This window comes from Macrobrachium nipponense, chromosome 19, assembly GCF_015104395.2.
Source record: "Macrobrachium nipponense isolate FS-2020 chromosome 19, ASM1510439v2, whole genome shotgun sequence".
Classification (NCBI taxonomy): domain Eukaryota; kingdom Metazoa; phylum Arthropoda; class Malacostraca; order Decapoda; family Palaemonidae; genus Macrobrachium; species Macrobrachium nipponense.
The window spans coordinates 23,116,106-23,131,165 of record NC_061088.1 but is presented as its reverse complement, the minus strand read 5'-3'; positions in this window follow the sequence as shown (position 1 = coordinate 23,131,165).

The window sequence follows — 15,060 nt, the reverse complement described above, 5'->3', positions numbered from 1 at the left end:
TAGAAAGGTTTGAAAAAAAAGTGTTTAAAGCTTTATGTAGTCAGAACTAAGAATTTTCTTCAAGTACTAAAATTGGATTTTGAAACAAACACTTTGAAAGATAGGAACACTGCAAATGTAGTATTATTAGACGATTTTATATTTGGTATCTGGTATAGCTACAAATCTTGGTTTTTGTAAATGATCCACACGTAATTGTTATTTTAATAAGAGAAAATATATACGGAAATGTATTGCGTAATCGGTTAAAAACATTTATTCTCATTTTACACGTAGTTACTTGGAACTTTAGTATATACAGATATATATGTATGTGAAATGGGTATGTATACACAGTGTATGGGTATGAGTATATATATGTATATACATAGTGAATTTAAGTATATTGATCTATAAAAAATATAACTATATATTTGTTGCTTCTGTACCTAAATTACATATATTGTATATGTATTAAATTGTAAAATGAACTTTAAAATGTATTTTTTTAAATAAAAGAAAAAAAAAGTAAAGTAAAATGCCGAAAGAAGTTGAATTTTAATCTCCAGGGTGGTATGTTGATTTCGCTTTACTATGTCAACATATGTAAAACGTGTGCTCACTAATCAACTTTCATTTTTTTTTCATCATACACATGTAAACCGATCATTTTTTTTTCTTTTTTTTTTGCCGGGAGAGAGAGAGAGAGATGAGTGTATATTTCGAGAATTTTCTTAGGAAGTCCTCAAATATTCCTTGTAAGTAAAACCAAAAAGACCTAATGGCAATTATGCATCACTGGAGATTTATCATAAAAAAAAGCATCTTTGCGTTCTCACTAAAATAATATCTCGAATACAGTGTGTTGTTAGGGCGAGAGTTATTCAACAAACTTAATTCTTAATATCAAGGTAGTTTATATAATTTCCTTCGTGAATTTATATGAATCTTGTTCATGAAAAGAAAACGATAAAAAAAAAAAAAAACAGAAAGGGACAAATGTAGAGCTGTTAATAAATTGTTAACTGGCCCACTAGTACAGTGGTTAGTGTCGTGATGTCATTCAGATGTCGCGGGCTCGCGTCTCCCCTGCGTGATGATAATCACCGACTCTGCATCATGATCAGTTACTGCTGCAGCGTGGGGTCTGCGGTGGGAGGTTGAAACCAACATTCTTTTGGAAGCTTGAATTCAAAATCAAGGACCACTGTGGGCTTGTTCCACGTGAATATGTTTCATCTACTGAAATAACAATAAAAATAATCGGTTTTCAATGTACTCTGCTTTGGTGCAGGTGTGTTTAATCATTCATCCACGAAATTCCTTTTGTATGAACCTTCTGCGGTGTTGGCTAAATATCCTTGCATTATTAGCCTCGAAGTGAACCTTCCTCTTGCAAACTGTATGCAAATTTTTTCACTTCCTCGTTCTTGGCAAAGTCATGCAACACAATTTCGCCATCCTATATAGATTTTGCTTTACAGCCAAACACAGCACAAGTATTTGGCATAGTAGCCTACTTTGTTTGCTGTTCACTAATAACTTGAAAATCTATTTATAAAAAGCTCAGCGCCTCAGTAGCGTGGTTGGTTTGGTGTTTGCTTCTCACCCCGTTGGTCGCGGCTTCGATTCTCGGCCATTCCATTGAGGAGTGAGAGATGTGTATTTCTGGTGATAGAAGTTCACTCTCGACGTGGTTCGGAAGTCACGTAAAGCCGTTGGTCCCGTTGCTGAATAACCACTGGTTCCATGCAACGTAAAAACACCATACAAACAACAACAAATATTTATATATATATATATATATATATATATATATATATATATATATATATATATATATATATATAAAGCTCGGCCACTTTAGGAAAGAAAAAATGCTAGTCACAATTTCGACCAATTATGATGTCTACAGTTCCAGTAGCTATTATTATATTAATAATAAGTGAGGGAGACCTGCTTGGACTCTTGATGACGTCACACGCAGACCAGGTAGATTTTGTTTTGTATGGTGTTTTTACATTGCATGGAACCAGTGGTTATTCAGCAACAGGACCAACGGCTTTACGTGACTTCCGAACCACGTCGAGAGTGAACTTCTATCAACAGAAATACACATCTCTAACCCTTCAGTGGAATGCCCGAAAATCGGACTCGCGGCCACAGAGATGGAAGGCCGAGACCATGCTGATCACGCCATTGAGACGCTAGGTAGGTAGATTTTTTTTGTCTGAAGTGGGATGACCTCTCTTCTTTAGGTCTTGCGAGGAACTGTTTAAACAAAGACCTAATTATATTATTATTATTATTATTATTATATTATTGAAAAAGAAACCCACAAATTCAATTTGTAACTTGTTTACTTCTAAGTATTTACATTTAGTTTTACTCCACACTCGAGTACTTTCAGGCCCTTCTGTGGCCCATTCTCAAGAGATGTTGGGATGTTAGCCTGGGTCAAGGCCCAGCAGTCTTCTGGAACTTCTTCTCGTTGTGCTGTCATTTATGCGATGGCTGTTCTGGTTTTCTTGAGAGTTGCCAATCCCCTCTTGTCGCTCTGATATCCTGAGCTGATGGTCAATGGGATTCACCCTTGTGGTAAGGGTGTGGTCACCGTAAGTCTGTTGGGTAGGAAACCTAATCTCCAGGTCAGCAGGGTCAATCTTAGCTTCTTTTAATATCAAAGCTCGGCTTATGGGATCTTCTGAGGTAAAACCTTTGTTTCCTTCAATTACTTTGATCTCTCTGATAAGCGCACCTTCTACTACTCCTGTGACTAATTTTGTTGCTTTTGTATATAAGCCTACTGTTTTTGAAATCCATGCTATGGTCATTTTCCCAACAATGTCTAGCTATAGCACTCCCCTGAGAGTTAAGCTGTACTGCCCTTCTATGTTCTTGGACTCTAGTCCTTATTCCCCTACCTGATTCCCCCACATATCTGTCTCCACAATTATTGCAATTGATTATGTATACCCCCGCTACATCATCTGTATTACTGTCTTCTCCTTCCAATTTATTTTTACATACTTTGTTTTTTAAGGTATTATCAAAGGTGCTTTGATAATACCTTAAAAAACAAAGTATGTAAAAATAAATTGGAAGGAGAAGACAGTAATACAGATGATGTAGCGGGGGTATACATAATCAATTGCAATAATTGTGGAGACAGATATGTGGGGAATCAGGTAGGGGAATAAGGACTAATGTCCAAGAACATAGAAGGGCAGTACAGCTTAACTCTCAGGGGAGTGCTATAGCTAGACATTGTTGGGAAAAATGACCATAGCATGGATTTCAAAAACAGTAGGCTTATATACAAAAGCAACAAAATTAGTCACAGGAGGGTAGTAGAAGGTGCGCTTTATCAGAGAGATCAAAGTAATTGAAGGAAACAAAGGTTTTACCTCAGAAGATCCCATAAGCCGAGCTTTGATATTAAAAGAAGCTAAGATTGACCCTGCTGACCTGGAGATTAGGTTTCCTACCCAACAGACTTACGGTGACCACACCTTACCACAAGGGTGAATCCCATTGACCATCAGCTCAGGATATCAGAGCGACAAGAGGGGATTGGCAACTCTCAGAAAACCAGAACAGCCATCGCATAAATGACAGCACAACGAGAAGAAGTTCCAGAAGACTGCTGGGCCTTGACCCAGGCTAACATCCCAACATCTCTTGAGAATGGGCCACAGAAGGGCCTGAAAGTACTCGAGTGTGGAGTAAAACTAAATGTAAATACTTAGAAGTAAACAAGTTACAAATTGAATTTGTGGGTTTCTTTTTCAATCTTCAGAAGAAAACTGAAAGAAGTTTTTGTTTGGTTCATTATTATTATTATTATTATTATTATTATTATTATTATTATTATTATTATTATTATATTTCAGAAGATGAACCATATTGATATGGAACAAGCTCACTGGGGCCACTGACTTGCAATTCAAGCTTCCAAAGATTATGTTCATTCGAAAGAAGAGAAGGAAAAGGAAAATACAAAATGAGGGGATCAGCTACCAAAAGAAAAGAAAAGAAAAAAAAAACAGAAACTAGTAAAATAAGGCTTCCTCATATATGTTGACATATTAAACGAAGCCTTTCGTCAAATCCTCCAATTTTGGAAAGTTCTCATTTCTTGGTGGATGTTATGTGGCAGTAGTTTGCCATGAGATGACTGAAAGACATTACTGTTTTGTCATCGTAGATTACAAACATCAAAATTAGAATTTTTTTTATCGAGCTTATAATTTAGTAATCTAATCCTCTCAAAGGCCGATGACAAAGGTGAATAATTATGCAATAGGCACCATTATATCATTCATATTATCAACTAAAAATTCCCCCTCGGTACATATATGAAAATGTATCAATTCCGAGGCAGAGCGAATTAGATAGTATTAAAGGACATTTGTAGCTCGAATGATTTATATGAATCACGGTGATGTGATAAGTATTCATATACACATACATACATATATATATATATATATATATATATATATATATATATATATATATATATATATATATATATATATATATATATAATTGTAATGGCCACAATGCCCTCTTAACTTCTCAAATTCTTCTCGTGGTCAGGTGGGCAAGGTGACCTCGTCGTGATTGTGTTATCGCGGGTTCGTTTCCGCTACCGGACATCATGATTTCTTCAAATTTCTTTGAAATTGGATCTCAAGGCTTTGTAGTGACAAGCGTATCCAAAAAAGAGCAAATAAATTTAAAAAGTCAAGAGGGCATTGTGGCTATTACAATTATATATGTATCGGATTAGATTCTACACACACACACACAAAACACACAAACACACACACACACATATATATCGGGGAAATACAAAAATAATGCGACTGAAAGAGACACGGTCATAATATCTACCAGGAAATAGGAAAAAAATATCAGAAGCAAGTGGCCGTCCTTCCTGAACAGGTTTGACAAGAAGGTAATTGTAGGTAAGAAAAAAGTATATATATATATATATATATATATATATATATATATATATATATATATATATATATGTGTGTTTGTGTGTGTGTGTGTGTGGTGTGTATGTGTGTGTGTGTGTGTAACTTCTTTTCTTAAGAACATTGTCAAAACATACTTCAGAAAAGAAAAGAAAATTAAAAAATGCGACGAAGATTTTTCCGCGCAATCGAGTTTTGTATAATGAATGGTGTATAAAACTCTCAGCCACGGCCCATAAAACTCTCAGTCGCGGCCCATGAAACTCACAGCCAAGATTCAGCGGTGGCCTGTGCTGTTGGCACCTACAGCGGTGCCAGACGTACGATCATGGCTAACGTTAACCTTAAATAAAATAGAATAAAACTTACCGAGGCTAGAGGTCTGCAATTTGGCACGTTTGATGATTGGAGGGTGGATGACCAACATACCAACTTGCAGCCCTCTAGCCTCAGTAGTTTTTAAGATCTGAGGGCGGAGAGAAAAAGTGCGGACGGACAGACCAATAGCCATCTCAAGAGTTTTCTTCTACAGAAAACTTTAAAAACTAACCGAAAATATGAGCTTTTTAATGGCAAAAGTGCAGTGGAATTTAAACCGACCTCACGAAAGTTTCCCGAGAAGAAAAGAGGGGATAAAACGTTTTAAGCATTAAATCCACTGCCACTACGAGGCTATTATATCCGTTAATTGGTGATAAAATGCTAATCTGGGAGACCCGACACTCTCTTTGCTTTCCACTTCGTCGCTTCTGTTCTCAGGATAAAGAGAACAATTTCAGAAGACATTAAACTTTCTTTCATTCCAGCCAAGCAACTGTCGCCTTTCCTCCGACGATAAATGTTCATTTCTGCCACACACATCGACAGCGTAACGTTCGTCCTGAGAAATTCTAATTTCACAAGAGAACGGAAATGACTCAATTCGACCAATAAAACAATCCACTAAAGATTTACTATTGCAACTTTTACTGCTGTACAAAGATTCAAGACAATCACAAAATACAATTACATTTGTTTCAGTCTATACAAATGATAAACGGTATACAAATTGCAAATGACAGAAGCATCGGTTGACTGCAGGCATAGTAACTACATGCAAAAAAATATATATGTGTGGACGAGCTTGCAGGAATGTGTGATTACATAACATCAGTAAGCCCTTTGGTGTGATACGGAGTGATTCTAGAAGGAAACATCAAAGGCGATGGTCACTGCCACATTCATCCTACAGTTGTTGAAGCGAGGATGAACACAATGCAGTATATATTCTATACATACATACATACGATATATATTGTATATATATATATATATATATATATATATATATATCATATATATATATACACACACATATATATATATATATATATATATATATATATATATATATATATATATATATCTTTTGGGTATTCAGAACAACGTCCTCCGAATCTAGGCCTCTCTCCTGATAGTTTTTCTTCTTCTTTTTTTCTTCCTCACCTTCCTTGCCTTTGTCTTTCTGCAACCCGTTTTCAGTCGTGTGAACCAGGAACAGACACTGAGGAAGTTTTATACCAAAACTTTCAGCAATATTTCATTCGTTAAAGACAGAAGTGACATGCATAACTTAAGTTGTTCTAGGCTTCTCTTGATTTTACTTACTGAATATTTACAGAATCATCTACATGCAGCATTATAAAATCATGCAAATGCAACAAAACGAGCCAGGTTGGCTCAAAAGCACAAAGATGATGCAATATCGCACGAGGAGGTATTTCTGCAGCTGTGGCATTTACACATTGACTCTAAACCCCGTTTCTGTAGTATGTATTTGATGATTGTAATGTAGGTTGTATATATATAATATATATAATATAATAGTTCATATATATATATAATAAGTATATAATAATAATATATTATATTATTAATATAATATATATATATAATATATATATTTATATTTATATATATAAAATATTATATAATAATTATATAATATAATATATATATTATTATACAATATTTATATTAATATATAATAATCGTTATAAATATATTATAATATAAAATATATAATCTATAATTAATATATAATATATATATATATTATATAATCTAGTAATTATATACTAAATAACTTAGAGCATTCAGCAACGGCGCTACCTCACGAACGCTAAATGACTCAGCCAACCAAATCAATCATTCTATTCGTATTGTATGAGGTTAAAATGTTCCTACCCAAACGCCCCCCAAGTACCATGAATACACCCGACAACAGCGAGCTCTGTATTCTAAATTTATTTCCAGAGATCCCGGCCAACTGACATGACAAGGCTCCGCTATATCTGATCACGTCCACGTGAGGGCCACGCCAAAGAGGCGGGGCTTGAGGTAACCGACATGGCACCTGACATGGCACCTTTGAAAAAAAAAAAAGTAAAGGCATAAAGAAATTATTACAGAAATAAAAAAAGAATAGAAGGATAAGAAATTAATAGAGGCATAAAAATTATCATAGGGATAACAAAAGAATGACAGCATCATTATGAATAGAGGAATAAAAAGTTAATGTGGGACTACAGATCAGTAAATGAATAAAAAATGAATATGGGTATAAAAAACGAGTAGAGGGATGAAAAGGGAATAAAGGCATAAGAAATGAATAAAGGGATAAAAAAGGTATAAAGGTATAAAAAGAATAGAGGAATAAAATATGAGTAGAGGAGTAAAAAATGAATAACGGCATACAAATAAATAAAGGCATAAAATATGAATAACGGCAAAAATTAATAAAAAATTTGAAGAGGGATAAAAAACTGAGTAAAGGAACAAAAAATGAATAAAGGCATAAAAACGGATAAAGGCATAAAATGAAAATTACGGCATAAATAATTAATAGACGAAAAAAACGAATAAAGGCAAAAAACAAATACCGGCCTAAAAATGAATAAAAGGCGTTAAAATGAGTAAAGGCATCAACATGCGCAAAGGAAGTAAAAAAAATAAAAAAATAAAATAAAGGTTTAAACAATGAATAAAGAAAATGGAAAAATGTAGGAAGAGTTCATGCCCAAAAAGTGTTGAAAACAGTCAGGATCAATCAGCAGCACAAATAACTATATAACAACTACAAAATGGTTGTTAAGTATAAGGGAAGAAAAGGTATCACAAACGGTCTGGTTATCAATCCATATATAAACAATGACATGGCATCTTAGGCTGTAAAATGAAACAGGTAAGAGACCTGAGGAAAACTGATTATTATCAATGGCAGGAGAGGTTCGTTTATTTTTGTTTGTTTATATGGTGTTTTTACGTTGCATGGAACCAGTGGTTATTCAGCAACGGAACCTACGGCTTTACGTGACTTCCGAACCACGTCGAGAGTGAACTTCTATCACCAGAAATACACATCGCTCACACCTCAATGGAATGCCCACCGAGGTGGCAGGGCAAGACCATACCGATCACGCCACTGAGGCGCATTAGTTCGTTTATTTACCAAGAACATTGATTTCATTCTTCCGATACTGACTTTGTGAAAGCACTCACTTACTCCACCTTTTGATTGTCTCATAATACCCTTCTCGAATAACAGTGTCTTAAGGTCTATAACAAAGGACACTTTCATAACTGTGATTATGTGAAACCTAGTTTCTCTTTTTTTTTTTCGGATGCCAAGCCTTCGGTGCCAGATTTAAAACTGCTTTACGAGCGCGCAAGCTTAAAGAACAAAACTCCATTGATGCAAAAAATGGGAGAGGTACTTTGAAAGGTCAGTGCCTTCTTCTCGGTCCTTCCCAGAATACGCCCTCTTTGGACCCAGTCCAAATATGACACCTCACGAGTGCGATATGTGTCAGGAACAATTAAGGTATTGCTGATCAGACTTCTTATTGATAATAATAATAATAATAATAATAATAATAATAATAATAATAATAATAATAATAATAATAATGTTCTAAAGGGTCCACAACAATACAAAGTGGTAAGAGTCCGTGTATAATTTTAAGACTTTACAAAAAGCTTTCGAACCCTTCCCTGGGTTCATCTTCAGTCCAAATGAACAATAAGTTACAACATGTACAGAGGTAAATTTAAAAACAAGACCCGTTGAAGATCGTTGACACCGGTCGTTAGCCGGTGTCAACGATCTTCAACGGGTCTTGTTTTTAAATTTACCTCTGTACATGTTGTAACTTATTGTTCATTTGGACTGAAGATGAACCCAGGGAAGGGTTCGAAAGCTTTATGTAACGTCTTAAAAATTATACACGGACTCTTAACACTGTAATATAAATTGTGTACCCTTTAGAACATTATATATACTCTCGCGATAGAGTTTTTCCCTTCTAAATAATAATAATAATAATAATAATAATAATAATAATAATAATAATAATAGTAATAATAATAATAATAATAATAATAATAATAATAATAATAATAATAATAATAATAATGTGTCATAAAAATCCACCATTATATAGTAAAGTATACTAATATGTAAAATTAACAACGACTTTCGTTAATGACAATTAAAAGCCACAGAGGGATACGGAACAGTATCCGAAAGTCTCTCCTAGCAATTTTTAGCATTGTACAAAAATATTTTTAACACTTCTGTGGCTTTTAATTGTCAATATTACAACCTCGTTACGGAGGTTCCTTAGTTCACTTTCGTTAATGTTCTGACAGATTATTCTTGACGAGATTGTGAATTTCTTAGCAATAATAATAATAATAATAATAATAATAATAATAATAATAATAATAATAATAATAGGGAATTTCCGTATGTCCCTTGTTCTTTGAAAAAAAATTAAAAAAAGTAGAATTAGGCATTACACATATCCACATATACATAATAAGAGTGTAACTTTAGTTTTGTGATGATAACTATGCATCCAGCCTTAATGACCCAGAAAAAATTACGCCTTATGATAACTCATATGAAGAGCTGATGGCGATCTTCTACTGGATTCTTACAAGAACAGCGGCCCGTGCTTGCATCACCAGAGCCCCAATATCTTCCTACGATTAGCTTGGCCTGAGGTTTTCAAAAGTACGTGACTCCGAAAACAGAGCCAAGTTAGCGCTTGCTACGAGAAGACAATTACTCTTTAGAAGGTAATGGCTCTCAGTTAAATAAAACATGCAAAAAAGGAAGTCTTGAGTTCTTCAGCTTTCATAATGGTCAAACCGGATAAACATTGGAAAAAGAGTATAGAGCGGCATAAAGAAATGTGTAAGATATTCGCAGGTGAACAGTTGAATTTCCGTAAATATTAGTGAAAACAATCATACAACCAAATTGGCATGGACAAAAAAGATAGGTAATTCTAATACTGCACTGGAGTGAAAAATGACTGAGTCTAGTTTTACAAAAGAATGTTTCTGTAAGAACATAGATATTAGTCAAGCATAAACTTTATTCATTATCTAAAAAAGAAATGTAAAAAGCTTAAATTTTAAAATGGTAGTCGATAAGTTTATATAAAAAAAGGAATAAATAGATTTAAACAGAGTATACCTGACCCAGGCACAAATGAGTGTATTGCTTCACCCTCCCCCACCTGTAACATGTGGATTTTTAGTTTCCATTTAGTATGTCTGAACTGCGGCTGCCCAACCCAACCCCCATCCTGCCGAACCGACCACCCACCTGCCCCGCCCCCCATATGTAGTGTGAATTTCTACCACTAAGAATCAGCCCTTCGTTAATGGCTTGGAAATAAAGACGAAACCGGTCAGGACCTGCACTCGGTATTTAATTTCTCCAAGGGGTTATGATATATCTATATATATATATATATATATATATATATATATATATATATTATATTATATATATATATATATACACGTATATATATATATATATGTGTAATGTGTGTGTAAAAAAAATGTGTGTGTCAGAGCTATTATAATCACTCGTAAACACACACACACAATATATATATTGTGTAATCGTAGGAAAAGTAAAAGAAAAATCGGAGTTCACCGTACCATTTAATTAAACCGTAACATGAACAGTAAGTGGGCTGATGCATGACTCACGAAATCAACAAAACCTATTAATTCCATAGTATACAGTCACGAATTCCTAATACCAAAGACGCAATAATAAACAATTACGACGAATATGATTAAAAAATTAACATGGTTGCAAAAACGCCATTCCTCGTTAAGAAAAAATTCTGCAACATTTAAATGATGCTTGCACCTGTTTATATACTGTGCAGCTGTCACACTGCATGACCTTCAAAATGACGGTGTGGAAACTGCTTGAAGATGACGCAGTAGGCTTTAGTAACTGGCAATTTTTTTTTTTTATCTAAGCAGCAAGAAATCAAGCTATGTTTACCCTGTGAAACGCACTGTGACTTACTGACTATACTCTTTCTTTCCTTTTTTTTTCCATCTTTCCACCCGCCTGTGGTGTATGCGTATGGTAACAGTGCGTCCCGGGCTTTAGATAGTTACGCTATGTGTAAGTTTTAGGTAAATAAAAGGATATCTGGGTGTACATTTGCAACTGAAAAGCGTTTTAATAATTTACTGTATGCGAATTACACCGTTAATATTCGAAATAGGATACTGTTATTATTTTTTAATGTAAGCTGAATGTAACTATCCAAAGCCCGGGACGCAGTGCTACCATACGCAAACATCACAGGCTGGTGGACAGATGGAAAAAAACCGAGTATAGTACTCGACAGATACCGGGGGTCAACGGCAAATTTCAGTAACTTCTTCCCTGTTCTTTACAGAGCACATCCACCACAAGTTGGTTATGACATCGAAGGAACAGGTATTCAAGAAAACTTAAATAAGACTGAACAACGAAATCGGCCTGATGATACAAATGAGGGCCTCCGAATAGTAACCACGATGGAACTGATGACAATGATAGAGGAAGAGGCTCAAACTGACCCCCTCCCCCTCACGCCTCTCTCTCTCTCTCTTTGAGCTGGAATAATCACAAAACGAGCTCGAAAAAGCGGTTTACCCTTTTTTTTTTTTTTTTTTTTTTTTTATTAAAGCAATTTTAATTTTTTTATAATGTTTTTTTTTTTTTTTTTTTTTTTTTTTAAACCGATGAATTTGAAGCCTTTAAATATTCGAGAGAAAATTGCTACGGGTATGACTGCCCATCAAGTACTAAAAAATAAAATAAATAAATAAATAAATAAAATTTCTACAAATTAAAAAATTCAGACAATCTGTAGTTGACATGTTAAAACGCCTACTGATTTAATAAACAAAATAACTTGAAATATGATGTCGTTGCCAATTCTTTCAGTGAGCGATAAAATCTAAACTATCTATATTTTCAAGGTTAAACGTATTACGGAATTAAACGAATAATCTCATCTCGTAAACTACCAACTACATTTCGCAAAAAAGCAAACTCCTCCCATTTGAATACACGTTGTCAAGCCAAGGAGAGAGAGAGAGAGAGAGAGAGAGAGAGAGAGAGAGAGAGAGAGAGAGAGAGAGAGAATAAAAAAGATACGTACTTATAAGGGTGTGATCTTTTGCTTCAACGCCACTAGTGTCAAGGCTTCGGCTAAAGGAACTACGGTCTGCAAACGGTTTGAGAATAGAATATGATATACAATCTAGGCCGAAGGCCAAGCGCTGGGACCTATGAGGTCATTCAGCGCTGAAACGGAAACCGAGAGTCAAAGGCTCTACAAAGGGTGTAACTGGGAGGAAAACCTCACAGTTGCACTGGGAATCAACTGTTAGAAGAGGGGGCGGGGGAAGTAAGATGGAAGAAAGAATATGAATGGAGGTAGAGTAAAAGGAATGCACTGACGGCACTACACCCCTGCGGGAGCAAACTGTTTGAGGAATGAAGTTCTTGCAAGGTCGGTCGAACCAACGCCATCTTGATTCTCAATTCAAGATGGCGTTGCTCGAACGCCGAGTGAAACAGAATTATAGAGGCTGTTGGGAGAATGCGGCCGTGTCCTTGGATTTCCTCTGAAGTTTGCGAGCAGATCACCTCTATGTAGCCTTTGCATTAGGCCTAAAATTCCTATAAGACACAACAAGTAAGTTATTCGCTGTTTCATCGAGTTTATCAGAAAGATATCACGTGTTTTCTCCTCTATAATTTTTGTTGTCTTTTTTGAAAACTCAAACATAATAAATTAAAGAATAATTAGTGTGTGTTTTTTTTAGGAGAGGGGGATATAACAACGTTTGCATTCACATTTAATTATATATATATATATATATTATATATATATATATATATATATATATATATATAAATATATATATCATAATTATAACACACACACACATACACACACACACACACACACACATATATATAATATATATATATATATATATATATATAGATCATAATTAATTATACACACACACACACACACACACACATATATATATATATATATATATATATATATATATATATATATATTATACATTATTCCATAGAGCTTTACAACTCACTTCTAACTGGGACATATTTGTTTGGCAAATTATTTTAAAAACAACTATTTTCCTGCTAATTTTGTCAGTAAGATTTGTCGAAGACTGTTGAACAATTTCTTCTCCCAGCCAATAAAATATCGTACTGTACCAAAATTGGAATTTTATTGAGCTTCCCCTTTGTCTGTGATAGTTCTTTTAACAAAATGTACTCGGGTAATACAGGATCATTTTCCTGCCATGAAAGTTAATCTGATTCCAAAAAATCTCTTGACCGCTCTGTTTCAGCTCAAGGATCGTCTGTGCCCTTTCATATTCCCTTGCGTGGTATAATGCAGTCCCAGGTTACGTCAGATTCGGGTAGCATCGTTCCAGACTTACGGCTTTTGATTCATGGTGCTGTTAACCACAATTTTCCAGCGCCGTAAGTGGATTTACGGCTCTGTTACCTACTTTACAGCACTGTAACCTGGAGTTACTGCACTGCTATTTATTCCTATTATCCTATTATATTAACAATGATGATTCGGGTTAAGGCGATTTTCAATTTACAGCACCCAGTCAGGAACGGAACCGCCCCCCTCGTAACCCGGGGACTGCCTGTATAAATATACTTGCCCACAAGGTAAATCGACTGTCATAGAGAGGTCAGTTTCCGACAGGCAGCGGACTCACGAACCCGGAACATTCCAATACAAGAACTCACGCCAGAAGCTGTAAAACACACATTGAAAATAAAAGATTTAAAAATCACTGGACAAACACCCAACACCAAGGAAATACCCATTTTAGAGTTCTTGTTGATCAAACAACTTGTTCCCCCATTAAAGATGCAGTCATCAGCCACTCCCCCTTTTCTTGTCTTGAGGTTTATTTTCTTCTTTCTTTTTTATTTTCTAGTTTCCTTTCACTTATGTTTCTTTTACTCCGGTGGAAGGTTGGTCCAATACAACGACTTACTTTGTGAATTTTAATATATCTTGATTTAAAAAATGTATATAATTTTAAGTGTCAAAAATTTACTTTTGAGTTTTTTGTTACATAATTGTGTTGTTTTGTCTATTTTAGAGCCCCTGAAGAGATAATTAAAAATGAAAATTACGAAACGTCAGGAAATAAATATGAACAAGAAAGGAATCGTAATTCCATCAGCAAACGTGTTGTATATATATATATATTATATATATATATCTATATATGGATAGATATATATATATATGTATATATATGAAAAATTAACGTCTGTACTCTTAAGAAACTTAATCACGGGGAGGAAAACGCGGAAAAGGCTAAGCTAGTAAAAAGGAAGTAAATAAAGAACAGTATACGGAAGACTGCACGCTCGAGGCGAGGGAGAGTACTTGAATGTGCTGAGTCAATGAAATGGCAGAGGAGCCGTTTCAAGGGCAAAACCCGATTACTACTACTATATTAGAAACAACTCTGGTGATAAGATGGAATGTGGTAGACATTTTTATTTTCCCAGGACCCACCTCATAAAGTAACTGCCTTATTGAAATATAAATATAGTAAGCTATATACGTATATACTTTATATATACAATATATATATATATATATATATATATATATATATATATATATATATTATATATATGTGTGTGTGTGTG